The sequence below is a fragment of the Urocitellus parryii genome, chromosome 15 (genome assembly GCF_045843805.1).
Source record: "Urocitellus parryii isolate mUroPar1 chromosome 15, mUroPar1.hap1, whole genome shotgun sequence".
Classification (NCBI taxonomy): Eukaryota; Metazoa; Chordata; class Mammalia; order Rodentia; family Sciuridae; genus Urocitellus; species Urocitellus parryii.
Window position 1 is genome coordinate 8,518,626 of NC_135545.1, and position 17,596 is coordinate 8,536,221.

Consider the following 17,596-nt stretch of genomic DNA (forward strand, 5'->3'; position numbering starts at 1 on the left):
AACGGGTCAGAGTTTGAGGTAATTGGGGTAATACTTGCCTTTGTTCTCAACAGTGGGGGAACTTATTCAGATTGTGGCTATGTAAATCCAGAGAGAGAGGAAGAGGGAACAGAGAGAGAGGATGGAGGGAGGTAGGGAGGGAGGAGAGGGGCTAGAGATGGGAGAGAGGGAGACATGGTGGGAGGGAGGTAGGGAGGAAGGGAGAGAGAGAGAGAGAGAGAGAGAGAGAGAGAGAGAGAGAATATGAATGTAGCTATGATAATTCAGGAATTCATGGGTCATTCCTTTTAGTCAGCCCAAAGTACTGACCTATCAACATCACGAAGGAAAGGGTTTACTGCTTGTTTAATTTTACCAAAAATAAATGCCATGGAAGACACAGTAGGCAAATTGCATAAAGCAAGACATTCTCCATGGTGCTACCACTTAGTTGTCCATATTCAGAGCTTGGATACAGTGAGTGGCTGTAAGAGGAGCCTGAATTAACAATGAAGACTGCCATCAGGCCTCTGATCACATCCTGGACCACACAGGTACAAGACAAAGGAAAAAGCTACACCAAGCCCAGATAATCAGCACATTAGAAGTTCTTAAAGAAGGAAACTCATCACTACTTGAAAACAGAACAGTCACTGGAATCAATTCATTGACTTCACTCTCAAATGGGCCCAGAATTTGAGGCCAAGCTCTTGGGGAATGAGAAGGATTGAGGTTCTTCAGCTAGGAAGCCAAGGAAGATGGGAGGCTCTCACCACAAGGCCAAGAGAGGGAGCCCAGGTGCTGAAGGAAGAGAGGGAGGGAAGCAGGACTGGGCTGGGAGTGGGCAGCAGGCACCAGAACCGGAGACCTGTAGGTGGCGCTCCCGAGGCCTGCTTGGCCCATTGTCTTACTTCACTTTATTGTGCTGTATTTATTTTGCTGTACTCAGGATGAGATAACTTGGGTACACTGAGGTCAAATTCTCCTTTTATTTCAGGTCCATTTACATATGTTTTAAAAGTTCTAAACATGGCACTTGTTTTTTTATGCTGTAAAAACCACTGGGAATGAAAATAAATCTGTGTTGGAAATTACACTCTTCCAGATCATCATCATAATAAATTCAGGAGCCACAAGTAATAGAAAGGAACCTCAACTGGTTCTATGTTTTATTTCTGTTTTAAAAATGAGACACAATGGTGGGATATCCATTTTATTTTTGTAGGCCTCTATGTGTTTGAAATATTAGTAAGATTATTCAAAAGCTAGGATGTGGTGAAGTAACTAGGGAAATTCTAGTAATTTTTAACAGGCAAGTGATTAGAGAAGAAAAACATATAATTCAAATAAGCAGAATGGCTAATTAGGTTTTTTTTTGACACAGCTGTATTGTTATACATAGTGTTGAGTTCTTCCATAAAAAGTCATCCATGCAATCAATTTTATGTCACGATCCCTCTTTCTCTGCTGGGCACCCCCTTACCCATTCTCCTTCCTCTGACCGACTAGACATTCTTTTGCTCATCTATTGTTTTACATTTCATTGGTTCTTTATGTTATTCTATCTTTTCCTTCCTTTTCTCATAGAATGGTTTTTATATTAAGAACCTCCCAATCCTGTAAATATCCCAAGACAGGAAACAATGTCAGTATCCATAAAAGATCCAGAATTTTTGGACACTACTCCCATGGGAACAGCTCTTTGGGGAAACCCAATATCTTCTCCTGGTAAACTTTATCAAAGGCTTCAACTTGGGCCACTGTGAAGTGATTCTTCCAGTCCCCACAGATGCCTGGAAAACATGAAGTAGACACAGATCAGATCTAGGGATAGGGCATAAGATGACGACCTCCTCCCTGCTCTGTCAAGACAGCAGAGTGACCCCTGGGTCATTGGTGAGGCCTTCTCCTGCCTGGACACCACACCCATTTCCACGTCTATCTTCCTGGAAAGTGTGTCCTGACTTCCCTCCATTTTCAAAGCAATCTGTACAGAATCCATACGCAGTGAGGCTGGGTATAAATCAGAAGATCTGGACTATAACTAAGTCTGACCACTTGGGTTTGAGCACTTTGGTCCAAACCAACAAAATTTCTGACCTGGTGATCAGAGCAGGTCACAACTAGTCTTTGTGCTTTAACTTTTCTCTGTGAGAAGTTCTTCTGCACATGGCACCATGTGGATCCATTGGCAGAGCCAGTGGCTCCAGTCACTTCTGGCTCATGTCTCCCCAGATTTCCAGTCTCCTTCAGCCAAGTTCCCTGGTGATGTTGAGGCTCTAGGTGTAGGGTCCTTGTTGATTCAGACTCCATCCTGGGACTGCCCATTGGCTCTCTCGGCTCCATGACACAGTCTTCTGATTCAGCCTCAAGCTTGCCAGGCTGCCCCCTCAGGGTGTTTACCTTTCCTGCTCCTCACCAGAGTGCTGTCCTAGCAGACACATTATGCCATGTCCGTTAGCCTAACTCAACTGTTGACTCCAGTGCAGTGACTCAGTGGGGCTCTCAGTTCTAACCACACAAATCCATCCTTGCTGACTTCAATGACCAAAATGATATGTTCTATGTATTTCCTTTTTGAATGTTCATATAGTATGCATTTCTCAAATATTAGGACATCTAAAAAATTTATAAATTATATAAGATTTAATACTTCAAGGAATGACACAGTAAATGTTAAGAAATAATTTTTGAAATGATTAAAAGGACCATGGAATTTTACAGATATCATTATTCAAAGTATGTGTATGAAGACACAAATTGGTGTGAACATACTTTATATAAAGAGATATGAAAACTTATGCTGTAAAAGTGTAATAAGAATTGTAATGCATTCAGTGTCATTTATTTAAAACAAAAAGAATGAGTAATATACTAGCATAATAACCTGTTTCACACAAAAGGTTTTAAACAGTACCCTGTCAGGGTTACCCTGTGGGAATGTGTTGGGGGCCAAATGGAAGCTAAAGTTACGGGCATAAGTCAGACCCTTTCCTTATCTGATTATAGTGCCATTTTATATATCATAGGAATTCATTTTCACATACCAGGCCAATCAAATTAACTAACAGAAAATACAACAATATCTGTTGTATATGCATGTAAACATTATACTCATATGAATATAAAGAGGAATGTCTAATATGTAATTGTTATCCTATAACCACTGATTCTTACGCCCATGTTCATTGATACATTAGTCATTAGAAGAAGCTTTCTTGACTTCTTCTGCTAGGCATGGGTCTCCCCCTGAGGTATACCCCTAGCCCACTCCTGTTTTATGGCTCTGTGCTCCAGCCTCACTCTGTGACAAGAATTCTGATCTTTTGAATATCTTGTGAAGCATTTAGTATAAATACTCCATGGATTGCCATTTCAGATACATGTAAACTAGGTGAATTTTGGAAAAACTGGTTCTGTGAGTACATGCAGTAGACATTTTCAATAGACATGAAACTGAAGTGTAGATATAATTCGTCTTTCTTCACAGGAAGGAGGCCTTCCAATGTCTCATAACAAATGACCCAGTCCCTACTTCACCTATTGGCTCATTCTCTGTGTATCTCTTCTTTAGGGCAGTTCTCTATGGTAAGTCACTAGTGGTGTGGCCCAGACATGACCATCTCCAAGACGCACTCTCCTCCCCTGGAGGAATCGGCTGTCTCCAGGGATGGCAGCCCCTCCCAGAACCGTGGAAACATCTTTCCACAAGGCACATGAGAGGTTTCCTTGGTTATGAATCACTCAAGTCAATATGTTCAAACACCCTAACCCTAAGGGTCCGGTGGGAAACACAAGAATTCCCTCCAAGTATTCTCACACATTCTGAAACCAGAGCTTTTACCTTTTCTTGTAATTTTGAAATCCTTATCAACATGAGTTTCAGGCAACGTTTCTAAATTGGACATCTTGTTTTCTTTCATGACATGGAAGGAGCTATTCTTGAGGACTGAGTCCAGTTCTTCTGGATTTAACTTCTTTCCCAGGAATTGACAGATCTTCTCTATGGTGCTTCTTGGGTCCTAAAAGGTGAACAACAAAGAGCGAGTCTATGAGAGGGAATCACAGTGGAGAAGGGAGGATAGTAATGATGGTGTTAGGAGGGCTGGGGGAAGGGGGAGAGGAGAGGAATGACATCAGGAGGAGAGGAGACTGCTATGGGTGACAGAAGGAGGGAGAAACAGAAAGGGTTTTTTCTTACATTGCTTCACAATTCTGAAAAAATTTCTAGATATTTTAAATTACATTAATTTATTATGTAATTTAAATGCATTAATTACATTTGGTGCTCTTAAACTCACATCCAGAAGTGGACATCTATGTGCAAGTCAGTGTGCCATTCCTCTACGATAACAGAAAAATAAAGTTAGAATGAGTATCTATTCAATGTGTGACATCCAATCTGTAAAGTAACACATCCACAAACTCCGACATAAATCATTGATTTAGTTGAAAACATTCAAAATCCTCTTCACTTGCTATTTTGAAATGCATTATTGATTATCATTGTTTATAGTGGCCACGCTGTGCTATAGGTCATTAGAAGTCATTTCTGTTACCCAGCTGTACGCGGCACCCAGCCCACCAGTGCCGAGCTTCATCTGTAAGCCATTGGGATTACTCCAGCCCCTGACCTCTCACAAGAGTTACACAAAGTGACATCTCTCCTTCATCTCACCTGGCCAGTCAAGGGGAGAAGCCAGACAGGTGGACACAACTCTGGGATTAATGCTTTCTACCCAGTCCCTTCTGATGATGAGATTTCTGTGAGCATCATAGGTCCTGCACACAGAAACCTTGGCAGCCACAGGTGCTAGCATAAGCCGTTGCCCTCAGCCTGGGTGTGTGGAAGGGCCCTTGAGATGTTGCCAGATGGAAAAGTTTGAAGACATGAAAGAAGAGCCTGGATTTGGGGGCAGATCAATGAAGAAACGGCAATGGAGACCAAGGGCTCATCTCCTCTTAGTGACCCTTAAGAGCTACAATTTACAGAAAGTCCGAGAGCAGATACTGAGGACCACGGACATTAGAGGGAGCAAGGATGGTCAGGAGCTGGCGGGCGCTGGATCTGACAGGTGCTCACCTTCTGCAGCTCTTCATAACTCAGCAGCAGGACGTTCTCCCTGTCTCTCATGGACATCCAGCCACGAATGTGCTCGAACCATGATCCATAGGGCACTGTGGGGCAGGCACAGGGGTGCAAGTGACACACTGCTGAAACAGGGCTGTGCCATTCATGTCACTCTAACACCCTGACAGCTTGATTCATGTATAATTGACAAATACTCCTCAAACAAGGTGATGAAATAGAGAGGGGAACATTTCTGAATTCATTCTATGAAACCAGTAGCATATTTACCCAAGGCAGACAAGATATCATGTAAGTAAACAACAGCCCAATATTCCTCTGAACACAGATAGAAAACCTTGTTAAAATTTTAGCACATTCTATTAAGATTATACACAGGGCATGGTGTGTTGACACTTTAGGATTATACTTTAAGACACGTTGATTTCATCCCAGGGATGTAAGTCTGGTTCACCTTATGTCTACCACGCGGCCTGCGCAGTGGTTTCATTAATGAGGTTCTAGGCATAAAGTTAGTTAGACGAGATCGAAATAAAAACACACAGACTCAGTTACCTTAATTCTATTGCTAGGTCCAAGACGGCTCCCATCTCTGGTTCGCTCCTCTAGCCGCCCAGCAGGGCAGCAAGGATTACTCAGGGCTAGCAGGAGAGAGAGAGAGAGCACGCCGGGGAGTAGCCTTTTATTAGGGAACCAGAGATTCAGGGGAGAATTCCATCCAATGAAGGTTGAGGGGGGGCTGCACTCCAAGGTCAGGGTCAGCGATTGGGTCCCCGGGGTCAGTGGTCAGGCACACCCCCACACGGATGGGCTCTCTCATCAGGAGAGGGACAGGAAAAACTTCGACATGTGCCAAAGTGCCTCAGACCCTCAACGGGAGGCACCCGATCACGTGTGAGAATGGCTCCCAACATATTCCCCCTTTTTTGTCTTAAAAATGAGGCGGCGGTTCATTCTCTGGAGTTCCTGGATTCTTGATTGAAAGACTCGCCATCCTATAGTTACAATACAAAAGAGAATTAACAGCAAAGAGAATAATCCAATAATGTACCAAGCGGAGTGTTTAAGAATATTTCCAGGGTTGAATCCATTTAACTCCTTCAATATTTGGTTAGCCAAAGAAGAAGGATCTGAAAAATCAGCTTTATTATTTTGAATGTCTTGGATATGGTGATGAAGTTCCAGAATATCCAAGCTATTATTACTATTTTGCCAAATACCTAATAAATGGTTTTTAACCTTCTCCCAATCCCAGAGAGAAGCATTGTACTTGGCAGCTGTAACACATACATACTTATAATTAGCATGGCATTTAAGCCTCTCCTTAAATTTTAAGGCTGAAAGTTCATTACCTATGTCTATAACAGTTGCCTCTAAGGCATTTAATTTAGTTTCAATCCTTTCATCAATATTTACTTGATTACGCAGAGCCTTGGAAGTATTTTGAGCTAAATTATTAAGAAATTTTGCATGTTGAATATTTTGAGACAACGTCAGAGACGCAGAGACAGTTGAGGCAATAAATGAGACCAGTGCTAACACACCAACAATTATGACTCCCATAGCACGTTTAGGTCTTGTTAGCTGAGCATGAATTTGCTGCAAGACTTGTAAACCAGCATCAGCATACCATGGCTCTGAAATATTAGCAGGTAATAAAACAAAAGAGGGCTGACGAAGTATCAGCACTCCTTTTCCTCCATTATACCTAGTAATACAATTGGTTAGGTTGCACTTATTACAAGCAATAACATATCTGTCACCCATCCATTTAACTTTTACATTTCCAATAATTAAAACATAAGGAGATTGGACACAAGCTCTTAAGCCATAGCAAGATCCCTCTTTACAGTTCTTGCCGACAAATTTTGGTAAAGGCTTATCTGTAAAATGTAAATACTCTGAGGCAGCAATTAAGCGCCAAATATCTTTTTTAATACCTCCTTCACTATAAGTCAAAATATTACTGAAAAATCCTGCAGGTGTTATAGCAGAATTTTTTCGTAATTGTCTCTTATCAATTTTTGGAGACCAGTCTAAAATATACCCACTATCTTTAGACACCTTATGTTGTACAGGAAAGGCATTTACACAATCCATCCATTTAGGAAAGGCACCGATCTCAATTATAGAACTATTTGGACAGTGGGGTATCTGTGGAGGTTTTGCAGAAATGACTGGCTTGTTATGGGAAAGTCCCATTTTAATTACTGATCTAGTGTTAGGTTTTAAGTCCCCATAAATAGAATTATTTGTCAGTCTAGGTTTACCAATCGCTGTCTTTTCTTCAAATGATACTTTCAGACAGCCAGCATGTTTATCATGTGACCAACACAAAGGTAATTGGGCACTGTAGCCAGAATAATTAAATCTAGTCACATGATTGGGAGTAATATGAGTATCTGTAAATCCTCCCATCATGAATGAGTCATTAGTAAATACTGGAATAGATTCTCCAGTCCACACAGCTGGGTGTACCAGGGGTGGATCTGGGAAATATGTCCAATAAGTGTCTACTTGATTCCCTTTTACCTGACAGCCCAGTAGGGCAATTACTGTCGCTACCATCAAGACTGGGGTCCTGTTCTTTCCTAGGCGTCGAAGTATTTGGGAAGCCTGGGTTGTTAGTTTCTTTACGTCTTTCCACGAAATCAGCTTTTCGACTGGTTCAATCTGGTCTTTCTTCATCCTTTTCCGAAATCTCCTCCTTCTGGGTAGTGGCTCCTCTGGGTCGATCCTCAGTCGCTTGAATCTGGGTTCTATCTCCTCCATGTCTGATAGCACGTTCAGGCACCCAAATAGGACGGAAGGCACCTTCTGGGAAGATACAAGCATGGCCTTTTCCCCACATTATTACCGGATCTGGTCCCTTCCACTGACCAGTCTGTAAGTCTTTCCACAGAACTCTGCCTAAGGGGCCTGTTACTGAAGGAGACATTTGTCTCTCAGCAGCAGTGTGACCTTCTGCATCACAGTTTAAAAAATTTAAAACAAACAAGGCATGATTAAGGCTATTTTGGGGAGTGACAATCCTATTCCCCCCTTTTAATTTTTGTAATTGAAGCTTAATAGATAAATGAGCTCGTTCCACAATGGCTTGACCTTGGGGGTTATAAGGAATTTCTGTTTTATGATTAATTTTAAACTCTTGACAGAATTGTTGAAAAGAAGAGCTTACGTAAGCTGGAGCATTATCTGTTTTAATCTGCATAGGGCACCCTAAAACGGAAAAAGCTGCTAAGCAATGAGAAATTACATGTTGAGCATTTTCCTTAGTACGTGCTGTGGCAAAAATAAATCTAGAATAAGTGTCCACTATGACATGCACATAACATTGCTTACCAAATTGAGGAATATGAGTTACATCCATCTGCCATATCTGATTTGGTTTTAATCCACGGGGATTTACCCCTGATGGCCGAGATGGAGTGTGAATAACACACTTTGGGCATTGGCTTACAATCTGACGAGCTTGTTCTCTGGTAATACTAAATTTTTTACGTAAGCTAGAAGCATTTTGATGGTGTAAGGAATGGGAAGCTAGTGCACAGTCATATGAAGACATCTGTTGACAAAAAGCTACTAACTTATCAATTTTGTCATTACCTGAAACTAGAGGTCCAGGAAGATTAGTATGGGCTCGAATGTGTCCTATGAAACATGGGTACTTTCGCATTAGCACTGTCTTTTGTAAATTATGAAATAATTCAAATAACTCCTGTGATGAAGTAAACCCAATCATTGAAGTTTCAATATTTTTGGTAACTCCGACTGCATATAAGCTGTCAGAATAAATATTAATAGGCTCATTTGAAAAGTAATCTAAGGCACAGATCAGAGCTTGAAGCTCTGCTCTTTGGGCAGAAGTATAAGAAGTTTGTATCACCTCTGTGTGAACACGACTGAAAAAACCTGCCTTACTGGAGTTAGAACCATCTGTGAACACCGATAAAGCTCCCTCTATTGGGTGAGCTCTTACAATTTTTGGAAAAATGAGTGATGTTAATGATGCAAATTGTACAATCTTATCACGAGGATAATGGCTATCTATCTGTCCAGGGAAATCAGCAAAAGCTATTTGCCAATAGTTAGAAGTTTGAAAAAGCCAGTTAGTTTGTTGAGCAGAAAATGGAATAATTATGATATCAGGCTCAGATCCAATTAATTGTAAAATCCTAGTTCTACCTTTAATTACTAATTGAGCTATAGAATCATGAAAAGGAATTAATGTTTTTTGAGGAGAGTGGGATAAATAAATCCACTCAATAACTCCTAATCTTTGCCATATGGCTCCTGTTGGGGTATGCTCAGTTGGAAATATTAATAAATACACTATTTCTTTAGGATCTATTCTAGTAAGCTGTGCATTTTTAATTGCAACTTCAACTTTCCTTAAGGCTGCCTTAGCTTCCAAAGTTAGCTGACGTGGAGAGGTTGGAGAAGGATTTCCTTGTAATATCTGAAATAAAGGACTTAACTCAGAAGTAGTTAGTTTTAAGGATGGCCTTAGCCAATTAATATCTCCCAATAACTTTTGAAAATCATTAAGGGTACGTAACTCCTTAACTCTTATCTGAAGATTTTGAGGACGGATTGTACGTCCTTGAATTATCTGGCCTAAATATTGAAAAGGAGACACCTTTTGAATTTTTTGAGGAGCTATACATAAACCCATTGCTGTAAGTGAAGCCTCTAACTGAGTAAAAATTTCTGAAAGTGTCTCTGGATTAGCATGAGCCAATAATATATCATCCATAAAATGAATAATATATGCATCAGGAAAGCTATTCCTTATGGGATCTATTGCCTGATCAACGTATTTTTGACACAGTGTAGGACTATTACGCATTCCCTGAGGAAGAACCTTCCAGCAATATCTCTTAACAGGTTCCTTAAAATTAATTGCTGGGACAGTGAAAGCAAACCTTTCACAATCTTTAGGATGCAACCTTATAGAGAAAAAGCAGTCTTTTAAGTCTATTACCATCAAGCTATAATCTAAGGGAATGGCTGTGGGGGAGGGAAGTCCTGGCTGTAATGATCCCATAGGCTGAATTGCATGATTTATTGCCCTTAAATCCTGTAGTAATCTCCAATTTCCTGACTTTTTCCTAATAACAAAAATAGGTGTGTTCCAAGGACTAAGCGTTGGTTCAATATGACCAGCCTGAAATTGTTCCTCAACTAATCTATGAATTATTTTAAGTTTTTCCCCTGAGATGGGCCACTGAGAAATCCATATAGGCTCCTCTGTGAGCCACGTGATTTTTTCAGCTGTCTTAGGGATCGGGGAAGTGCTCAGGGCCCCTAGTAAAAATTTTGGTTTGGAGCATTTACTAATCTTTGTCGTGGAGACTGGCTTGTAAACAGATACTCTTCCTGAAAGGTCTCCCTATCATCTCTAGGAAAATACCTCTGATTAACTTCCTCAACTGACCTTATAGAATTTGGAGTAACTAATAATAATCCCATTTTGGTTAAAATATCTCTTCCCCATAGGTTAGCTGGTAAAGACTCTAACACATAAGGCTTAAATACTCCACTGTTCCCATCAGAATCTTCCCAATGGAGATAGTTGGCACTTTGAGCAGGCTGTGAAACCTGTCCTATTCCCTCTAGGTTAGCTGGTGCTACATGCAAAGGCCAGTTTCTAGGCCAAAACCGACTAGACAATACCGAAATATCGGCTCCTGTGTCGATTATTCCTAGAAAATTTTTATTATTAATTCTAAGTTTTAATAAAGGACGTTCTTGTCTTACTAACTGTGACCAATATACTCTGTCCGGCTGCTTAGAAACTGAAGCTGCCGGCAGGTGCCTTTCAGAGACACAAGGCAATAATATTAATTGGGCAAAAGTATCCTTTGGGGTGAGTCTTAGGGGATAATTGGCTTTTACAGTAACATATAGCTGTTCTTTAAATCCTGAATCTATCACACCAGGTATTACCTCAATGGCTCCCTTCAAATTATTCCGTCCCAAAATTAAACCTACAGTATTATCAGGAAGCGGCCCGAAAATCCCAGTAGGAATTTGTTCTGGCCCCGTTTCAGGATTTAATTCAACTGTCCTTGAAGGTCCTAAGAAAACTGTCTGTGATCTCTGTCCCTGTCCTGGTAAAAATCGCGGACTGTTCTGGTAGGCGCCAGTGACGTCACACTGTGCGACCTTCCCCGGAATTCCCCGTATTGTTGCTTGGCTCCCGCTAGGAGGGAATGATGGCGGCGAGAAGGCGGGCTCATCCGCGCCATCTGAATCCTCCACATGGGGCTGCAAGTTTAAGTTCACATTTCTAACCTTTGGCTTGGCTCTTAGTGCCTTTGTTTTTAAATGGCTTAAGGGAAAGGGAATTAACTTAGCCTCAGGCTCATTCTCCATTTGAATAGACCTAACAGCTCCTTGAATGTCTTTTAAAAGGTCCTCAGGGGGCCACGAACTCTGGCCTATATATTCAAAAAGACAAACTTCTAGAGCTGTCCATGTTTTCTGTATATTTTCAATGCCTCCAGGTAATTCATTAGAAATACAAACTCTCTGTAACTTCCTTCCTAATTTCTCCCAAGTAAGTAAATTTGGAGATTCCTGTTCACAAAACCAAGGACAATATTCACCTACAATCTTTAAAAATTCTAATAACTGAGTTTTCTTAATCTGTTTCCCTTTCTGATTAATTATACTGTCTAAAATAGTCAGGTACATTTCCTTATCAGAAGAAGTTGAATTTCCCATTTTAATTAATTTAACGTCTCTTTCCTTCAATAACTCCAGGTACTTTTGTGACCCAATGTCACCTCTTCCTTTATCTTTATCTTTTTCCTTTATTTCTTTATTTCCTTTTTCCTTAGCCTTATATCTTTTTTCCTTATCTTTATAGCGCGCTCCCACTCAATCTAACTAATCTAGAATGCCCCACGTTGGGCGCCAAATCTACCACGCGGCCTGCGCAGTGGTTTCATTAATGAGGTTCTAGGCATAAAGTTAGTTAGACGAGATCGAAATAAAAACACACAGACTCAGTTACCTTAATTCTATTGCTAGGTCCGAGACGGCTCCCATCTCTGGTTCGCTCCTCTAGCCGCCCAGCAGGGCAGCAAGGATTACTCAGGGCTAGCAGGAGAGAGAGAGCGAGCACGCCGGGGAGTAGCCTTTTATTAGGGAACCAGAGATTCAGGGGAGAATTCCATCCAATGAAGGTTGAGGGGGGGCTGCACTCCAAGGTCAGGGTCAGCGATTGGGTCCCCGGGGTCAGTGGTCAGGCACACCCCCACACGGATGGGCTCTCTCATCAGGAGAGGGACGGGAAAAACTTCGACATGTGCCAAAGTGCCTCAGACCCTCAACGGGAGGCACCCAATCACGTGTGAGAATGGCTCCCAACACTTATGCAAATTCATAAATGTATTTCACCACGTCAGTAGATTTTACCTTGAGAGAAGAACATGGCTGAGCATCCTAAAGGCTACATGTGACAAACCCAAAGCCAACATCATGCTAACCTGGGAAAACTGGAAGCATTTCTCCTAAAACCAGGAACAAGGCAAGGATGTGCATTCGCACCACTCATTAAACAGAAGTTTGGGAACTCTAATCAGACAAGTCAGGCAAGAGAAGGAGATCAAGATAATACAGTTGGAAAGAATGAAGCCAAATTATCAGTGTTTGCACATGATAGGATGCTGTGTTTGAGGACCCCTAAAGCTGCCCCCAAATCCTTGTAGAACTGATAACCACATTCAGCAGAGTAGGAGGATACAAGATCATCATAGAAAAATCCATAATAATAATGAATCTGCTGAGGAAGAAACCAAAAATACAATTCCACTCACAATGGTCTCAAAAAATACTTAGGTAAACAGGTGTGGTGGGGCACGCCTGTAATCTCAGGAGCTAGGGAGGCTGAGGCAGGAGGATGGCAAGTTCAAATCAGCCTGTGCAACTTAGCAGAGTTAAGGACCTCAGCGAGACTACCTTATTTATATATAAAATATAAAAATGGAAAAGAAATATTGCTCAGTAATTATTTGGTTTGAGATCAGTACCTGGTATCAATTCAAAGAAACAGAAAAACAACAACAACAACAACAAACAAACCCTTGGCATACTACTCGACCCAAAGAGCAGATACACCTCTTAGAATGAAAATTATAGAACACTGAAGAAAGAAATTGAAGAAGACACTAGAATGTGAAAACCCCTTCCATGTTCATGGAGAACCAGAATTTAAACAATGCCACATTTCCAAAAGAAATCTACAAATTCAGTGCAATCTCCATCAAATACCAATGAGATTCTTCACTGAAATAGAAGAAATAGTCCCACAATTTTCATGAAAAACAAAAATGCAAAGCCATTTTCAGCAATAAAAATAATGATCAAGGGCCGAGAATGATACTCAGTGGTAAAGCACTTGACTGGTGTTGCAAAGCACTGGGTCTAATCCCAACACACACACACACACACACACACACACACACACATAATGAACAGTGCTGAAGATATCCCATTTTAAATTCTTCATGGTCTCAAATCATATTAAAGTGGTGCAATAACAAAAAAAATGTGCTGCATAAAACAGACGTAAAGATCAATTTATTAGAATAGAAAACACAGAGAGAGACAAATCACCCAGGTACAATCATCTGATTCATAACAAAGACACCAAAAGCTAATATTGGAGAGAACACAGTCTGTTTAATAAATGGTACTAAGAAAACATGTAGAAGAATGAAGCTAAATGCTGCAACAAATTCCACTCAAAGTGAATCAGCAAACAGGAATTTGACCCTAATCACTGTAACTACTAGCAGAAAACATCGTGGTTACACTACAACATACAGGCGCAGGCACAACCTCCTCCACAAGACTCCTCGTGTTCAGGAAAGAAAACCAAGAATTGATAAAGGAATGGCATCCATCTGAAAAGCTTTTTTACAGCAATGGTAAGGAGACAAGATAGGGCTGAAAAATTGGGAGAAAATCTTTGTCAGCTACTCTTCTGACAGAGGATTAATATCCAGAATGTATAAAGAACCCAAAAATCTTAACACCAAAACCCAAATAACCGAATCAATAGATGGGTAAATGAACAATCATTTCTCAAAAGGAAAAATATGATGGCCAACAATTTAATGAAAATAAAAGTCAACATTTTTAATGACTAGAGAAAAGCAAATCCAAGCTACACTGAGATTGCGTCTCACTCCAGTTAGAACGGCAAACGTCAAGAACACAATTAATGATAATGCGACAAGGATACGAATGAAAATAAATGCTTACCCACCAGAGATTGGAGATTAGTACAACCTCCATGGAAATCAGTTCAGCACCTCTGAAAAGACTAGGAGTGGGACCACCATATAACCCGGTCACAGGGCTCCTTGGTTTTCATCTAAAAGAATTAAAGTCAGCCACTGTAGCAATATGTGACACCCATGTTGATGCCAGTTCAATTCCCAGCAGCTTAGTTACAGAGTCAGACTAGGTGTCCACTGACTGAGGAAGGGGTAAAGAGAATGTGGCACATCCATGTGATGGAGTTTTCCTCGGTCATAAGGAAAAACTGAATTATGTCATTCACAGGAAAATGGATGGAACTGGAGACCAGCATGCTCATTGAAGGAAGCCAGGCTCACAGCATCAAGGGTTGTCTGTTTTCTCTCATACATGGGACGTACACAGAAAAAGAGCAGAAAAGTCATGCCACACAATTAGGAGAGCAGTGTGGACGCAGATCTGTAGGTCAGAGACTCACCGTGGCCTTGGAGGAACCACTGATTGATCCAGTGACTCTGGTTTCTTAGGAAGTTTTGTCATGGACTAATGATAGTAAGCTGACACAAGGACATCTTTGGGATTTCTCATGATATATATCACCTTAAATGAAGGAAAATGAGAGAGAGAAAGAAAAAAAAACAGTAATAATCAGTCCTTTCCCACCTTGATTTTCCTCTTTACCCAGGCAGTTCCTACTTAATATCTGCTGAACATCAATGGATTCATTTAATTAATTATTTATAGCATTCGTTCATCAAATACACATTTTAGTTTCCCATTATAGGAATAGAAGAGGAAGACCTTGCCTCTTCATTCTAGGACTTTAGGTTACCCAACATGGGAGCCTTCAGGAAAGTTCTAGATGGTGTTGGTGAGGCACTCGTGTGCTTTGCCATAATGATCACTAACAGCAGAATGAATTGATCAATGATGGTATATTCACCTTCATAGCAACACACAGTCATTCTCACACTCAAGGCCATGGAGGAAGCTCACAGACAGGACATCCATGCAGCACGAATTCCTTATACAAAATACAGATATACACCAAAGCCATCTGCAGCTGAAGTGCAGGGGCAGTTTCCCTCAGGTGGTGGGCACTGATGGGTACAAGGAGCCTGGGAACTGTCTGGACAGCAGGAATGTTCTAGTCTGGTTGGGGGATAGTTGCCTAACTGTGTACATATGTACATATTAAGAGGCTGGTGTTGATTAGCCAGTCACTTCACTCCCAAATTCAGCCTGGGCTAATCTGTGCAATGGCTCACATTCCTGCACCTTAGTGTGGTCTGGTTGTGGCTACATCAACCTAAACTAGTATCTGAGACTCTCAGGTCCCGCCTAACCCACCCAGGGAGCACACACCCCAGCAAGATCTGCAGGAGGTGTTATCTGGGCACATGGAAGGGAAAAAGCACTGATCAAAATTTGGTACTGACCTTGGCCTTGGAAGTGAAAAAAGACTTAGGGAAGAGATGGAAGGGGAGGTGAAAGGCCAGAAGCCGTGGGCCCTCTCTCTCCTTTAACAATTTGTATCCTGAATCTATCTCTAACCAGGGTGCACGTTCCCAGATGGACACAGATCGGATCCATTTGGTATCGCCTTTGGAGTGAATCAGGCAGAGAATTTCAATCAACCAGTGGGTTCCTAGATAAGAAAGTAAAAGTGATGGTCACTCATTTCAACATGACTTGTGAACAAAAAAAATGATGGTAAAAATGCATGACACAAACTTTACCATCATACCCATTTGAAGCATGCAGTGGGGTAGTGCTAACCATGTTAAACACCTTCCTGATTTTGCTCTTCCAATGTCCAGATACTTTTCGTCTTCAAAAACTCAAATTCTTGCCTAATTAACAACATTTCCCTAGCTATTCCATATTTCATCCCTGGAACTCACCATGCTTTTTGTTTGAACCCTAGGTATTTTGCTCCATTGCAATCCTAGTACTTGTCCTTTTATGCCCATAATATTGCATTTAGCATGACTCCCTCAGGATTTCTCTATGTTGTAGAAGGTGTGAGACTATTCTTCCTTGTGATGGCTGAATCGTATCCCATTTTATTAACATGCCATATTTTGTTATGCATTCATCTATGAAAGGATTTTAGGTTTCTTCCACCTCTTGGCTGTTTGCTGAAAAACTTTTTGTATGTCCCCCTTTCCCTTGACTTCCCAGCACAGTGCCCCTTCCAAGGATATTGGCCTCAATCCTTACTCTGTTTGCAATGACCCTGCCCCCAGGCCCACCACATAGATTTATGATGCATGTCCTTTCAATCCCTTGAATTTCTCGGGCTCCTGTCTGATTCCCAGCCATTGTCCATGCTGACCCTCCTGCTCTAAAATCCCCCTCTTCACCCTGTGGCCTCCCACTCCCTCTTTCATTTCTATGGAGCTGGTATTTCACCCTTAAGTGCTCGCTGGTCACTCTCTGGCACCCCCTCTCCCAGGCCACCACACAGATGCCTGGATGTCATTAGGATTCACTTCTGTATCTTCCTGCAGTAGCTTAGCTGATCCCTGCTGAGCACTTATGTCACTGTGTCCTAGTCTGAATGGTGGTGGCCTGGGGCACTGCCCCTTCGTCCCCCAAGCAGGGCTCACTGGCTGTAGAGGTCATGAACTCCATCTGCTGAGCAGGTGAGGAACACAGCCCTTGCCTTTCTCCTGGACAGTTCCTTTCTAGTTTCCTTACCTGACTTAGGGTATGACACCATTACTGTATCTTCCTCCCTTATTACAAATTCAGTACATGCTTCTTTTAGACCTTCACAGCTCCAACCAACATGGGGGAAAGGTAACCCTTCAAACCACAGGTAGCCATCTGTCATGATGACGATTTCTCTGCTGTGCTGAGGTTCACAGCATTGGACCTTGTGGGAGATACTGAGAGACTAGACTTTGAGTCCAGTCTTATTTTAACGAAATTAAAAAATCATTGAAGATTCAAGAGAATCATTAACATTATTGGTGTCAAATTAACTGGTATAAATACAAATAGTGACTGGTAGTCCAAAGTTTCACTGTGTTGATCAGTTTTGGACTCATTCAGAGAACATGAGCCTCGTGACCTCAACATGATCTCACAACGCAGTGGCAAGTGCTGCAAAATAATCCAACTGATGAATTCCTGAGACCTGAGAAAGCCACTCTTTCTCAATTATTTGCATTTGAAGAGTTTTCAAAGTAGATTTTTCACATGCACCCGACTGATAGAGTGTATAAATAACAGCCTGGAAGCAGACAG

The 17,596-nt window shown here is 41.4% G+C and overlaps 1 pseudogene; it reads right to left on the minus strand.

Moving 5' to 3' along the window:
* Positions 1-1,491: 1,491 nt before the first annotated feature.
* Positions 1,492-17,180, minus strand: LOC113177973 (sulfotransferase 2A1-like; annotated as a pseudogene).
* Between the last annotated feature and the right edge of the window lie 416 nt (positions 17,181-17,596).